The 12851-nt window shown below is 37.4% G+C and overlaps 1 long non-coding RNA gene across 1 annotated transcript in view; it reads left to right on the top strand.

Moving 5' to 3' along the window:
- The window catches only part of LOC129145333 (uncharacterized), a 97099-nt gene extending 85100 nt beyond the window's left edge, over positions 1-11999 (top strand). Inside the window, exon 3 of the long non-coding RNA XR_008550797.1 lies at positions 11941-11999. This is a non-coding gene — a long non-coding RNA (uncharacterized LOC129145333). The remainder of the gene's footprint in view (positions 1-11940) is intronic.
- Positions 12000-12851: the final 852 nt, after the last annotated feature.

Genomic DNA, 12851 nt, shown 5'->3' with positions numbered 1-12851 from the left:
CAAGGAAAATTCAGATCTAAAGTCTGTAAGAATAGATCTTAGTCGTTCTGGCCATAATTCATTTGTTATTGATACCATATGATTGCAATGACATTTGATGGTGTAAGGGTAATACTGCCAAAACAAAAACCTTGTAAGAAGCTTTCTGTTTTTGGCCACCCTGCAACAAAGATGTAATTTTGGTTATTTTCATTTTTGTCCCTCCAAAGGCCTTATAATTTCTCCCTTAAATCTCCAACTATTCTATGCCAAAATGGCCAAAATAGAATTTTTTTAATATTTACAGACTATCTCCTTTAAGATTGTAAGAATATGTGAATAAACCATTTGATCTCTATTCCACAGATGAAGCTTTACTTATTTCTCTTTTCTAAGAATTACCACATTCTTAAAGTGGTAATGATTGAGAGATCTGCCTACAGAATTTGCTTTCTGCAGATGCCAGGTGGACCATTCCTAACCAGCTTAATCCATTCTGGAGATAGTAAACTCTTCCTCTGTCCCTCCATCCCAATAAGAAAAGATTAAGTTTCACTCACTTGCTAAGGATAAATGAATTACTTAGAATTATCTAGTTGCAATGATGTATTGAAATCAATTATTTGATACAAGCAGTTCCTGACACATGCAGTTATGTCAGCAATTGGCTTATACCTTGATGCTAACGTTCTGACTTTTGTTTAGTGAAATGCTGGCCAAATTGATCCTTACTTGTTATTCAGACTGATTCATATTTTCTGAGGGCCACAACCATCAGGGTGGTCATTTGACTTATGTATGTAAGACCCTAAATCTTTCCATAGGCACTTGGGTTGTTTTTGTAACTTGGCTATTGTAAACAGTGCTACAATGAACAGAGGAGTGCATATAGCCCTTTGGATTAGTGTTTTCTCATTCCTTGTATATATTACCCATGAGCAAATTTCTGGGTTATTATTTTGAGAAACCTCCATTCTGCTGTCCATAGTTGCTGGACCAGTCTACATTCCCAACAATAGTGTGCCAGTGTTGCTTTTTCTCAACAAACATCTTCACCAGCACTGGTTGTTTCTGATCTTCTTTATATGGACCATTTTCACAGGTGTGAGTTGTTATCCCATTGTGGGTTTGATTTGCATTTCCCTGACAAGTGATAAAGAATATTTTTCATGTTCCTGTTGGCCATCTTATATGCTTTTGATGGAGAAGTATTTACCATATGTTGATTCTGACCATATGTTGATTGGTTTATTTGTTTTTTTCTTGAGTATGAGGTCTTTATTGATCTTGGATACCAGTACCTTAAGATGTATGACATGAAAATACTTTTTCACACTTAGTAGGTTTATTTTCATTTTTTAAAATTTTATATATTTTTACATCATTTTTCATTTTTGCATAATGTATGCATTTTCATCTTGATTATAGTCCCCATACAATTCCCCACCCCCTTTGTTTTGATCCTACTCCCTCTACTACCACCCCCCTCTCCCCACCATGGTATGTCTCTGGTTTATAGTTGCTTGTTGATTTTGATTTTTACTTTATTATAATTAGGTTTTTTCCTGGTCCCTTATTTAGGATTTCTAGATTCCTGCTATTAGTGAGACCACCCGGTATTTTTCTTTTTCTTTCTGGCTTATTTTGCTGAGCATGGTCCCTTCCAGTTCCATCCACGTTGCTGCAAATTGCATGAGTTTATCTTTTTTGATTGCTGAGTAATATTCTATTGTGTATATGTACCACATCTTTTTGATCCAGTCATCTGTTTTTGGGCATTTGGGTTGTTTCCATAGCTTAGCTATTGTAAATAGTGCTGCTATAAGCATAGGATTGCAGGTGCCCTTTGGAATCAATGTTTCTATGTCCTTTGGGTAAATACCTAGGAGTGGAATTGCTAGATCATATGAAAGCTCTATCTTTAGCAGGTTGAGGAATCTCCAGACAGCTTTCCATAGTGGTTGGACCAGTTTGCATTCCCACCAGCAGTGCAGGAGAGTTCCTTTTTCTCCACATCCTCACCAACATTTGTTGTTGCTAGTTTTTTTTTTTTTTTTAATATGTGCCATTCTCACTGGTGTAAGATGGTATCTCATTGCAGTTTTGATTTGCATTTCTCTGATTACAAGTGATGTTGAACATTTTTTCATATGCCTGTTAGCCATTTGCATTTCCTCTTTGGAGAAGTTTCTTTTTAGCTCTTGTGCCCAGTTTTTGACTGGATTGTTTACTTTTTTATTTAGTTGTATGAGCTCTTTGTAGATCTTTATGGTCAGTCCCTTATCAGTTGTGAGCAAAAATTATCTCCCCGGATTAGAGAGATATTAAAGATAAAAAGAGAACATAGAAAATTATCTGAGTAACAATCAGGCTGTCCTTGCTTTGCATGGTTCCAATTAATGAGCAACTTTCAGTTATCACAATATAGTTAAACGACACCAGTCCTCCAATAACACTATTCAGATGTCAGTTAACGTAATATATTTGTTTAGAATAATTTCATAAAGTGGAGTTTTCACTTATATTTTCAATTCACAAATCACAGCATAATGCAAATGCAAATATCGATCAATAACCAGTCATATTACTTCTTTCAAAGGCTACTGATAATTTTCCATTAATCTGTTTGGTTCAGTTTACACAGAGAGAGCAAAACATGTATTGCCCCCTTGTCTTCCAGTGAAAAATATGTAACATTTGAAAAACGGTATAATCAATAAAAGGAAATTGGCTAAGAGATGAACAGAGATAGAAGTGTGACAAAATCTTCCAAATTGATATGCAAATGAAATTCAAATGGAAAGTAAATGGAATTATGAAAAAAAATAGCTGTCTGTGGGGCTGTTCACTCTGTTACTGAGAAACTTAGATGTGCAGAGAGGACCTCAATGAAGGTAGAGTTAGTGACACAAATGAGGAAAACAGTTGTGATAAAAAGAATAAAGATGTCCCAGAGGAAAGCACACTGGAAAAAAGAAACAACCACCACCAAAAAACCACATACACAGAAAGAGAGAGAAAAACAGACAGAGACTTAAATTAAACTCTCAGAGGTATATAATTATATTGAAAACACAAATGGATAAATAGTTGGAAGTTGATCCAAATTTAGAAAAGAGTATGACAGTTTGCTATGGCATAATAAAGATACTCAAACCATAATAATAATTATGGAGTAATTAGAGGAAGAGGGTGAGCACTCCTGACACTGCTTCTGATAAGTTTCGAACAAGAAAAAATGAACAGTTTACTTCTCTGTGTTTTTATTGTTTTAAATTTTACTATACTAAATGATTGCTAGTTTTGCTATTTTTAACTTTCCCTATAGGTTTATAACATAGAATAGAAGAAATTTTAGTGTTAACAAAAGATTTTTAGAAATTCCGGAATAATTGCTATTTCCCCTCAATTAATAAGATTGTTGCACATGAGTTCTGTTTGCTCAATTATTTTTATGATCTCTCACTACCATGCAAAGCAGGAACTGCTTGCAAGTTTGAACAATAAGGGTAGCAATGGGAAGGAAATAAAATAGTAGGTAAGAACTGGAGCAAAACTATAAGGACCATGATTAAGTTGTTACGAGAACAAGGTTGGAGATGATTGAGTATACTTAGCAGTAAGAAAAATAAGCACTACACTTTATAAGAAGAAATTTGGGAATAGAAACTTTGTGCGGAGACAGACTGCAGAAGAGATTTGATTTAGAAGAAGTGAGTTGTGACCTTTGGAAGAAATATAATTATTTAAGAAAGATTCAGATATGTGAAATATTGGTGCACCAAAAAATTGACAGTTTGTGATATTTTGGTGGGGAAACAGCACACAAACTGTTGCTGGTTGTTTTTCTCCTACACTTATATATACCATTAATCTGGTAGGATAAATTAATTTTTAAAGTCTATCTTTAGGTTTTAGATAGAGAAGTTTCTGTCTTTTCTGGGTATAGCTGATTTAGGCTTTTTTTTTTTTTTTTTTTTTTGTGGGATCCTCGCTGGTGGCTGGGGATTGAACCAGAGCTGCGGAGGCTGCGGGCAGCCTTACAACCCAGCGCTCAACTGCTGCGCCACCAGGGGAGGCCCTAAGCATAATTTTTTTAAAAGATAAATTATCCTAATTGAGAATTGTGTTTTTGATAACAAATGTTATCTTTCTGCATCTTAAAGAAATGTTATTTCAGAATTAAGGTAAACAAAAACAGATGGAAGAAAGTATATCAGAGTGTCATAAGGGTTGGAATAAGAAAAGAACTTATTGTAGGGGGTGAGTTACCAGGAAGCAGATCCATCCAGCTGAGATGGAGGACAGTGTCCAGCAGGAGGGAACTGGAACTGATAGATTCCTGTCCTTCCAAAGCTTCATTTAAGAAGGCTGTTGTTCTGTAGTGTCAAGTACCGTCATCATTCACCATAGTTGGTTGACATGAAATATTTAGTTGAATCAAGTACAGAAAAGTTCTTTATGATAGGCCAGATTCCATGAGTGAGAATTCCTTGGAATCAGACAGTGAGAGAATACGCCCCAGTGTTAAAGACTTTCCAGAGACCTCTTCCCTTCCACTTTCTACTCCTCCCTAAATCACTCGCCAGAGAAATACTTTGGACACTGAGGTGGCTACAACTATGGTCATGAGAAAACATCAGGATGTAAGATGAATCATTCTCACTTCTACTTAACATTTTTTGGAGTATGACAGATAGGGTGAAGGACAGGTGCTATTAAAATAATAAACATAATTAAAGTGTTTGGAAATGTTGCCAATTTCCATGAACAAAAGCTTTCCAAAGAAGTTATTTATAAGGCCAATGAACTAAAGTTTCCCCTATATCAATATTAGCCAAAAAAAGTCACAAATACTTTAGCGGACTGTAACAAGTCTCGAAGAAGCTGACTTGATCCTCCCCTTCAGCAGTTCACCATCAGATCTCCCTGTCTGTGATCTTCCTCAACTGCCAGACTCATGGATTGCTTAAGTTGAGCCAATCCTGGGCCCCTAACCAGCCACAAAGGGTCTGCAGTTATCCTCTTCCAAAACTGGTAAGGTCTTCCATAACTATGTAGACTCATCCTCAGATGAAGGTCACTTCCCTTCACCAAGGCAAAAAGGCTTGATATCAGTCCTCTATTCTTACTATAAAAAATGGAGAGATAATTACACTCTGTTTCAGTCCACCAGTGCTGGAAAAAAAATTTTCCATACAGATGTCCCTAAACACCCAGAATTGCAGGCCTGGAGTCAAAGTCCTTCAGTCACAACAGAATCCCAGTTTTGACCCTGGAGAATAGAGGAAAGACTCAGATGCGTGGGGTTCCCATGTTGTCCTCAAAGTTGGGGCTGTCTTCCAGTTCTGAAGGTTTAGCTTTCATAAAAAAAAATGAGTTAGCTTTCACCCATTTGCCATCTTTCAGAAACCGGATTTAAACTATGTTGTTTTAAACTTGTACTGTATTCAGAATTTGTGTGGTCATGTATATATTTTTATTTATACTCCACCCTCTATAATGTAGCTATTATTTTCATTGTACAAATGATAAATAAGACTTACTGATTTTCTTAAAGACATCAATTTAAACTTGCTTGCCTGCCAGGAGTTTCAGGCAATGAAATTTGGGATTCTTAAGGAAAACTCCCTGTTCTTAGCTCATCATCTTCCAAAACAACTGTAATCAGTGTCTAGTCAGTTACTGACCAAGCTGTTCTTTCAGACCTTCTTCATGAGATCCTAAAAATCTGCATCTAAGTATATCCTGAGCTTTTCATCCACAATAACTGTAAATTTCACCTCTAAATTTCTGTCCATCTATTGCAAGTCACAGATATTTCTTTCGAAAAAGAAATACTTAACTGCAAATAATTTCCACCAACTTGATTTGTGGATAGACCCATTAGCATCAGTCAAAGGTCATAGTTTTTCAAATTTGACCCACTGCTCATATAGTACTTTTCATCTATTTTATATTTGTTTTTAATAGAAATATATAGAAACTAATATTAAAATAACTGTTATACTTTTAAGAATTTACATTCAGGGCCTCCCCGGTGGCACAGCGGTTGAGCGCTGGGTTGCAAAGCTGCCCGCAGCCTCTGCAGCGCCAGTTCAATTCCCGGCTGCTCCCAGGCCACCGGAGGAGGGTCCCTCATGACGCGCAGACCTCTCCTGCCACCCGCTGCTCCCTCAGCAGTGTGCTTCGGTTCTTCTGCCTGCTCTGCTCCCCGCTCTGGCTCTGGTGAATTCTCTCACCCTCCCGCGCTTCTGACTGTACCCAGTGCTTGTATACATAAATAAACAAAACAAAAAATGAACAAACAAATAAATAAATAAAAATAAATTAAAAAAAGAATTTACATTCATGTATAAATACAAAGAATAAATTTATCAGATTTATTATGTAAGAAATTCATAATGAAAAAGGTTACTAATGAAATTTACCAATGAGACTATTTCATGAAGAGTGGCATAATCAAAATCCATATTAAATTAACTATTATTTGCATAACAAGAGAAATAACTCCCCCTCCCCTTTTCTCCTAATGTAAAACTTTGAATTTGGCTTCCACAACTGCCCTTGGCTCTAAAACCTTCAACTCACCACCATCAGTATTCCAAACACACACCCTGCCTCTCACCCCATGCAGAGTTACCGCCTCTGCGCCCACACAGCTGAGTTCCATGGGGTATTTTAGCAATCACAGGATCTAATTCCCACATCTTGTTCTGAGAAGGAAGATTTATGATACCAATAAAGATTTCAACAGAAAAATGAGGGTAAAATGCTCAGAGAAACTTAGTTTAAAATATTTCCCTGAAATTCCCCACTCACCACACCATCTATTTTGGGTCAAAAGCACATAAATGACCTAATAGTACAGGGTCTAAGAGTATGAAAATATTCTGGAATTAGTAATAATCCCTTTATAACAATGTGTTATCTTTTTTGTATTATGTGCTATTTGGAAATTTACTTTACTTTGAAATTTAAAAAAAATAACATACAAAGCTGTTAATAAGACAGAGTGAATGACTAAGAACACTAAAAGTAGACATCGAGGATGTCAATTTCTGAGGAGAAACATTTAATTTTGATTATTTTGACGTTTGAGCAAACTTGAAAATATTAATGCCTTTCTGGAGTAAGAGATATTTGGCTAATCCTTGACAGAGCACCACCCAGCCTCCCACTGAAACACACATGAAGACTCAGACAAGTGCATATCACCAATGGAAAAGAATAGTAGCCAAACTAGTGCTAGAACCGGGCGGGTTTCCACCATTAGGCCTATCAAACAGTGAAGAATAACAATTGTGACTCAGACCTAAAAACAGAGTAGATTTAATGGCCTGAAGTCGTGTCAAAGATATTTTGTCTTGTTCCTTATTTTTGTAGAAAATTGGACTGCCCTTTGTCTATTGTGTAAGCATTGCTTTTAGAATGGTGTCTCCATTTTCTTGCTCATTTCCCATAGATCATCAGCACCTGTCTCATAAATTATATAATCTTGCTTTTCACCCTCCATACACAGTTTTTAGAAGTTAATCGTGGAAGTAATATATGCCTATTGGGAAATATTTGGAGAATAAAAAACTGCAAAAAAATTACTGAAGATATCACATATCAATATTTTAGTGTACTTTATCACCTATATGCAACTGTACCCTTTTATGGCCCTTTTGGTGCTGTTTATCACTTCTAGACTCTCACTGGTTTTTATGACACCACTAATGTACTTGTTTGGTTTTTCAGTTCATGTCATTGGTCTGTCAGTTTTGCTGTTTTAGATCTTCTCTGCAGGAGTTTTTTTTTTTTTAACATCATTGTTAATTTTTAAACAATATTTGCTTCCCCCTGCCCCTCAGGTGTAGTCCTCATGGAATTTCCTTCACCAGTTGCACCCATATGCACCATCACCACAGTCCCCTGTGCTCCTCCCTCCCCCACCCTCTCCATCCTCCTCCCCTGCAGAATGTCTCTGATTTCTAATTGTCTGTTTTTGTTTTGTTGTGTTTTATATTGTTGTTTGGTTTTTTTACACTGATGTCTTATTTGGTTTCCCTATATTCCTCCTATAAGTGAAACCATCCAATAGTTTTCTTTTTCCTTCTGACTTATTTCACTGAGCATAATTCCTTCTATCTCCATCCACTTTGCTGTGAATGGCATGCGTTCATCTTTTTGGATTGCTAAGTAATATTACATTGTGTATATGTACCACAACATCTTGATCCAGTCATCTATTTTGGGGCATTTGGGTTGTTTCCAGGTTTTACCTATTATAAATAGTGCTGCAGTAAACATAGGGGTACAGCTGTTCTTTTGAATCAATGTATTTGTATCCTTTGGGTAGATCCCTAGGAGTAGAATTTCTGGGTCATATGGTAGCTCCATTTTTAGTAGACTGAGGAACCTTCAGACAGCTTTTCCATAGTGGTTGGACCAGTTTGAACTCCCACCAGCAATGTAGGAGTTTTGTTACTCCCTGGCATAAGGAAATTGAGTGCTTCCAGGAAAAGAAAGGACTGGGTCAGGGAGGGGAGGTGAGTACCACTCCTGATTCCCCAGCTGGCCACCAGCAACCAGGATGCCTTTTGTTTGCAGATTGTGTCCACTACAGTTACTCATAGCCTACACAGGCAGGATACATGCATTTATGTAGGGGAGAAGTGTGTATTTTCTCAGTTTGTCTACAAACAAGCACCAGGAATCATACCAATTCCATGACTGCTTTTCCACTGACTCCCATAGCAGGTGCCAGTCTTTGTTCACAGTGGCTACTCACAATTTATATACATTCTGTGTGTGGGGTGGAGGTCATGTAGAAGGAAGTGGTATGTGGAAAGTAAGGTCCTTGGAAGTCTGGGAGACTCTTACCAACAGGACTAGGAGTGCTAAGCTCAGAACGCCATCATAATTACTGTTCACAGGGGAGAAAGGAGAAAGTACTATAAATTGCCAATTATGAGCCCAGACATCTGATTGATTTCCAAGTTGGATCCAAGGAAAATCCACTGGGAAGATTAAACTCGCTATGGCGACTTTCAGTTTTGTTCTCTACTGGCTGGGCTGAGGATGGAAATAAAGTAGGGGAGCTAGCATCAGAAGTGACACCAGTTCCAGGCCCGTATTTCTGTTGACTCTCTGAGATAGGTACCAAAAAGAAAATTCCTGGGCAGATTGAATTTAATGCCATTACTTGCAACTTCTTTCTAAGCCTGCTGGATGCAGAAAAGAGGTTGTGTAGGGGAGCTAGCACTAGAAATAACTCCAGTTCCAAACCCCCACCTCTGCTGACTCTCCAAGGTGGTAACACAATCAAACAAAGTTCCTGGGCAGATTGAGCTCACTGTGGTTGCTTAAAGTTTCTTCCTCTGCATGTGGGGTATAAGGGTCACATGGAAGGGGAGTGCAATCCCTGGTTTCCCATTGTGGGCACAAACAATTCTGGGAGCACAAATGTTTTATCGGGGACAGACCCAGTCACTGGTCACCCATGTGTCCCTCACTGAGTAGTTGAATAGGCTATGCTTTAACTGAGAATTATATGCACTGTCCTTCTTGGGCACAGGCTCTGGGAGTGCCCAGATGGTACTCAGTGGGGGATAGGCAGGTGTCACTCCTAGTGGACTGAGGCCAATCTTTATTTACTGTTTCTCAGTCTTTCTTATCTTTTCAGATGGTTTCTGTCTCTTCTCACTGAGAAACTGGTCCTCACATTCCCAGCTCCATTCCAGATATGTCTCTCCTTCCAGAAACCTATACTTATTGTCCCTGAAAGTGATGACTCAAGTAGCCTGTCCACCTGCCACTTTTTTCTCTCCCCACATATAGTTAATTTGATGTCATTATTCCTACTTTAGCCTAAAAAGCTAGACATGGAGCTTCCAGGCCCTCTCCAGATGTACCATTCCTCCCAATTTTTCACATGTTCACCAACCTAAAAACTCCAGTGATGTTATTTTTATATTTTTACAAATTTCTAAATTTACCAACTAAATGGTCTAGAAAGATTAGTCTTTCAAATTAATATAGGAGTATAAAATATCTAATTGAAATGCCCAAAGTGTTTCCTTTGTATTTTGACAAAATAGTTCTAAAGATGATCTGGAAAAAAAGAAAACAATTTGGGACTAGAAAAGAAAGGGAGGCACAGTTGTGGACTTTTATATGTGCTTTTAGTTATTAAATTAAAGTTATTAAGTAAAAAGTCAGACACTAGCAGGTGCCAGTCTGAGGAACCTTCAGACAGCTTTCCATAAATAAATCAAGGGTACAATAGTCTTGATAAATCAAGGGTGCAATAGTCTTGAAATGGACACATTTAACAGTTCATAATAAAGCTTCACAAGTCCTCTTGTAAGGGATGAGCTGACTTACCAAAATTATATTGCAAAAATCATCCATTCCCTTTAGAAACAAAATATAGTTGCAGTTTTACCAATACAATGCACTGAAATAAACTATAATGCACCAAAAAGATAGATGTTAAAATAGTCTGAAACTATTCCAGAATATTTTAAGGCTAAAATACAGAAAAGTAAATATAAATAAACATACCCTAATGGTTAGGCAAATATTTAAGCAAAAACAAAAAAATATTTAAGCAAAAACAAACAAAAAAATTGAACAAAAGCAAAAAAAGCATTGCAAGAAACTACAGAGGGAAAAAGAACTGACGATATAAAATTATCTATATAAAATATATATGAAATCTGGGCCTCCCCAGTGGCGCAGCGGTTGAGTGCTGGGCTGCTAAGCTGCCCGCAGCCTCTGCAGCACTGGTTCGATCCCCGGCTGCCAGGTGAGGGTCCCACATGGAGCGCAGACCTCTCCTGCTGCCAGCTGCTCCCCTCAGCAGTGTACTTCATCAGTCTGCCTGTTCTGCTCCCCGCTCTCTGGCTCTGGTGAATTCTCTCACCCTCCCGCGCTTCTGACTATACCCAGTGCTTGTATAAATAAATAAATACATAAATAAATCTTAAAAATATATATATATATGAAATCTATGTTATGTGATTTGTAATAGAGATATAGTATTGCATATATCATGGAAGTGTTATATATGTATCATGAAGGAGAGTATCATAAAGGTATCATAAAGGAGAGTAAAAGGCAATTGACAATTGGAGGAAAAGATTTTACAATATACTTGTAACATAATCAATTAAAAATCTTCATGCCTCATTAGAAAAATAAGCAAAGGACACAAATAGACAATTCTCAATGTAAAACAAATGGCTAGTGAATATTTTTAACTCCCAACTTCAGTAGTAATGAAAGACATGAAGTTAAATAACAATATAATGTCATTTCCACCATCTTTTAATTTGTAAATATTAGGAAGTTTATAATCCCCAGTAATATTTAAGTGTTGTTAATGACATTAATTCTCTCACACAATGTTTTGGAGCATTTCTGTAAAGTGTATTATTATATGAAAGGAATAGTCTTATGCCACCATTCTCCCACTCCTAACCCCAAATTATTGAGATGAGAACTTAGCATCACCAACTTGAAGCATATTTCCAGGTAAATTCTTTGTGCTATAATACTTTCAGGTTGTAATGAGTTATTTGATCACTTTTGTTATAGGTTCCACATTATTTTTTAATGTCAGCACTCCCTTGACTCCTCTTTGAGAGTTGGATGATCTTTTCTCCATCAATTTCGTGCCTTCTCTCTGAAGGATGTTAATTTAAACCCTGTAACCTTCCCTTTATTGGACATGAAATATTTGAATCCTCTTTTCTCCAAAGTGCACATATTTAGGCAAAAAGACTTTTTGTCCTCCAGAGGCCTTTAACCCAATTTGGAGTGGTGGATTAAAGTAAACTTGAGCAGTGATTCTTAAATTGTAGTGTTAATTGTAATCACTGGAAAGAGTTGATGGAACAAATTGTCGGTTTGTATCCCCAGACTTTCTGTTTCAATAGATCTGGGGCTAAGTCTGACAATTTTCATTTTTAGCATGTCCCCTGTGATGCTGATGCTGTTGGAGAACCACTGGCCTAGAGAAAGTTATTTCAAAGGTGAGCCTGAGAAGTAGTCATTTGATGTGTGTTTATTTATTTTTTTCTGAGGTGTAGGGTATAGGTGCAAGGGGAAGTGAAAGTATGAGTTTACAAATGAAACTGGTGGAATGATTGCCATCAAGTTTTAGCCAGTGCGGGAGAGATATTTTGGTGCCACTCAATACCCCAACCAGACTCTGACAATCACTTACTACTTTTTTTTTAATTGGAGCATAGTAACTTTATTTTTAATGCAAATGTTTTATTTTATTTATTATTATTTTTTAATTTTATATATTTTTACATCATTTTTCATTTTTGCACAATGTATGCATTTTCATCTTAGTTATAGTCCCCATACAATTCCCACTCCCCCTTGTTTTGATCCTACTCCCTCCTCCTCCACCGTAGTGTGTCTCTGGTTTATAGTTGCTTGTTGATTTTGATTTTTACTTTATTATAATTAGTGTTATTACTTTTTTTAAAAAAGATTTGTTTATTTATTTATACAAGCACTGGGTACAGTCAGAAGCATGGGAGGGTGAGAGAATTCACCAGAGCCAGAGCGGGGAGCAGAGCAGGCAGAAGGACCGAAGTACACACTGCTGAAGGGAGCAGCGGGAGGCAGGAGAGAGGTCTGCGCACCATGTGGGACCCGCCTTCGGTGCCTGGAGAGCAGCCAGGGATCGAACCGGCGCTGCAGAGGCTGCGAGCAGCTTCGCAACTCAGCGCTCAACAGCTGCGCAACCGGGGAGGCCCTAGTGTTATTACTTTTAATGTGAGATCAATTCCCTGGTTTCTCAGCTTTCTTTTTCTCCAGGACTAGTCCCAGTCTTCACCTTTTTTGAGTTCCCCATAGTTATTTGC

The sequence above is a fragment of the Talpa occidentalis genome, unplaced genomic scaffold (assembly GCF_014898055.3).
Source record: "Talpa occidentalis isolate TD23 unplaced genomic scaffold, MPIMG_talOcc4v2.1, whole genome shotgun sequence".
NCBI classification, from domain to species: Eukaryota; Metazoa; Chordata; class Mammalia; order Eulipotyphla; family Talpidae; genus Talpa; species Talpa occidentalis.
Note: the sequence above shows the minus strand (reverse complement) of the source record. Positions and strands in the feature narration are given on the sequence as shown.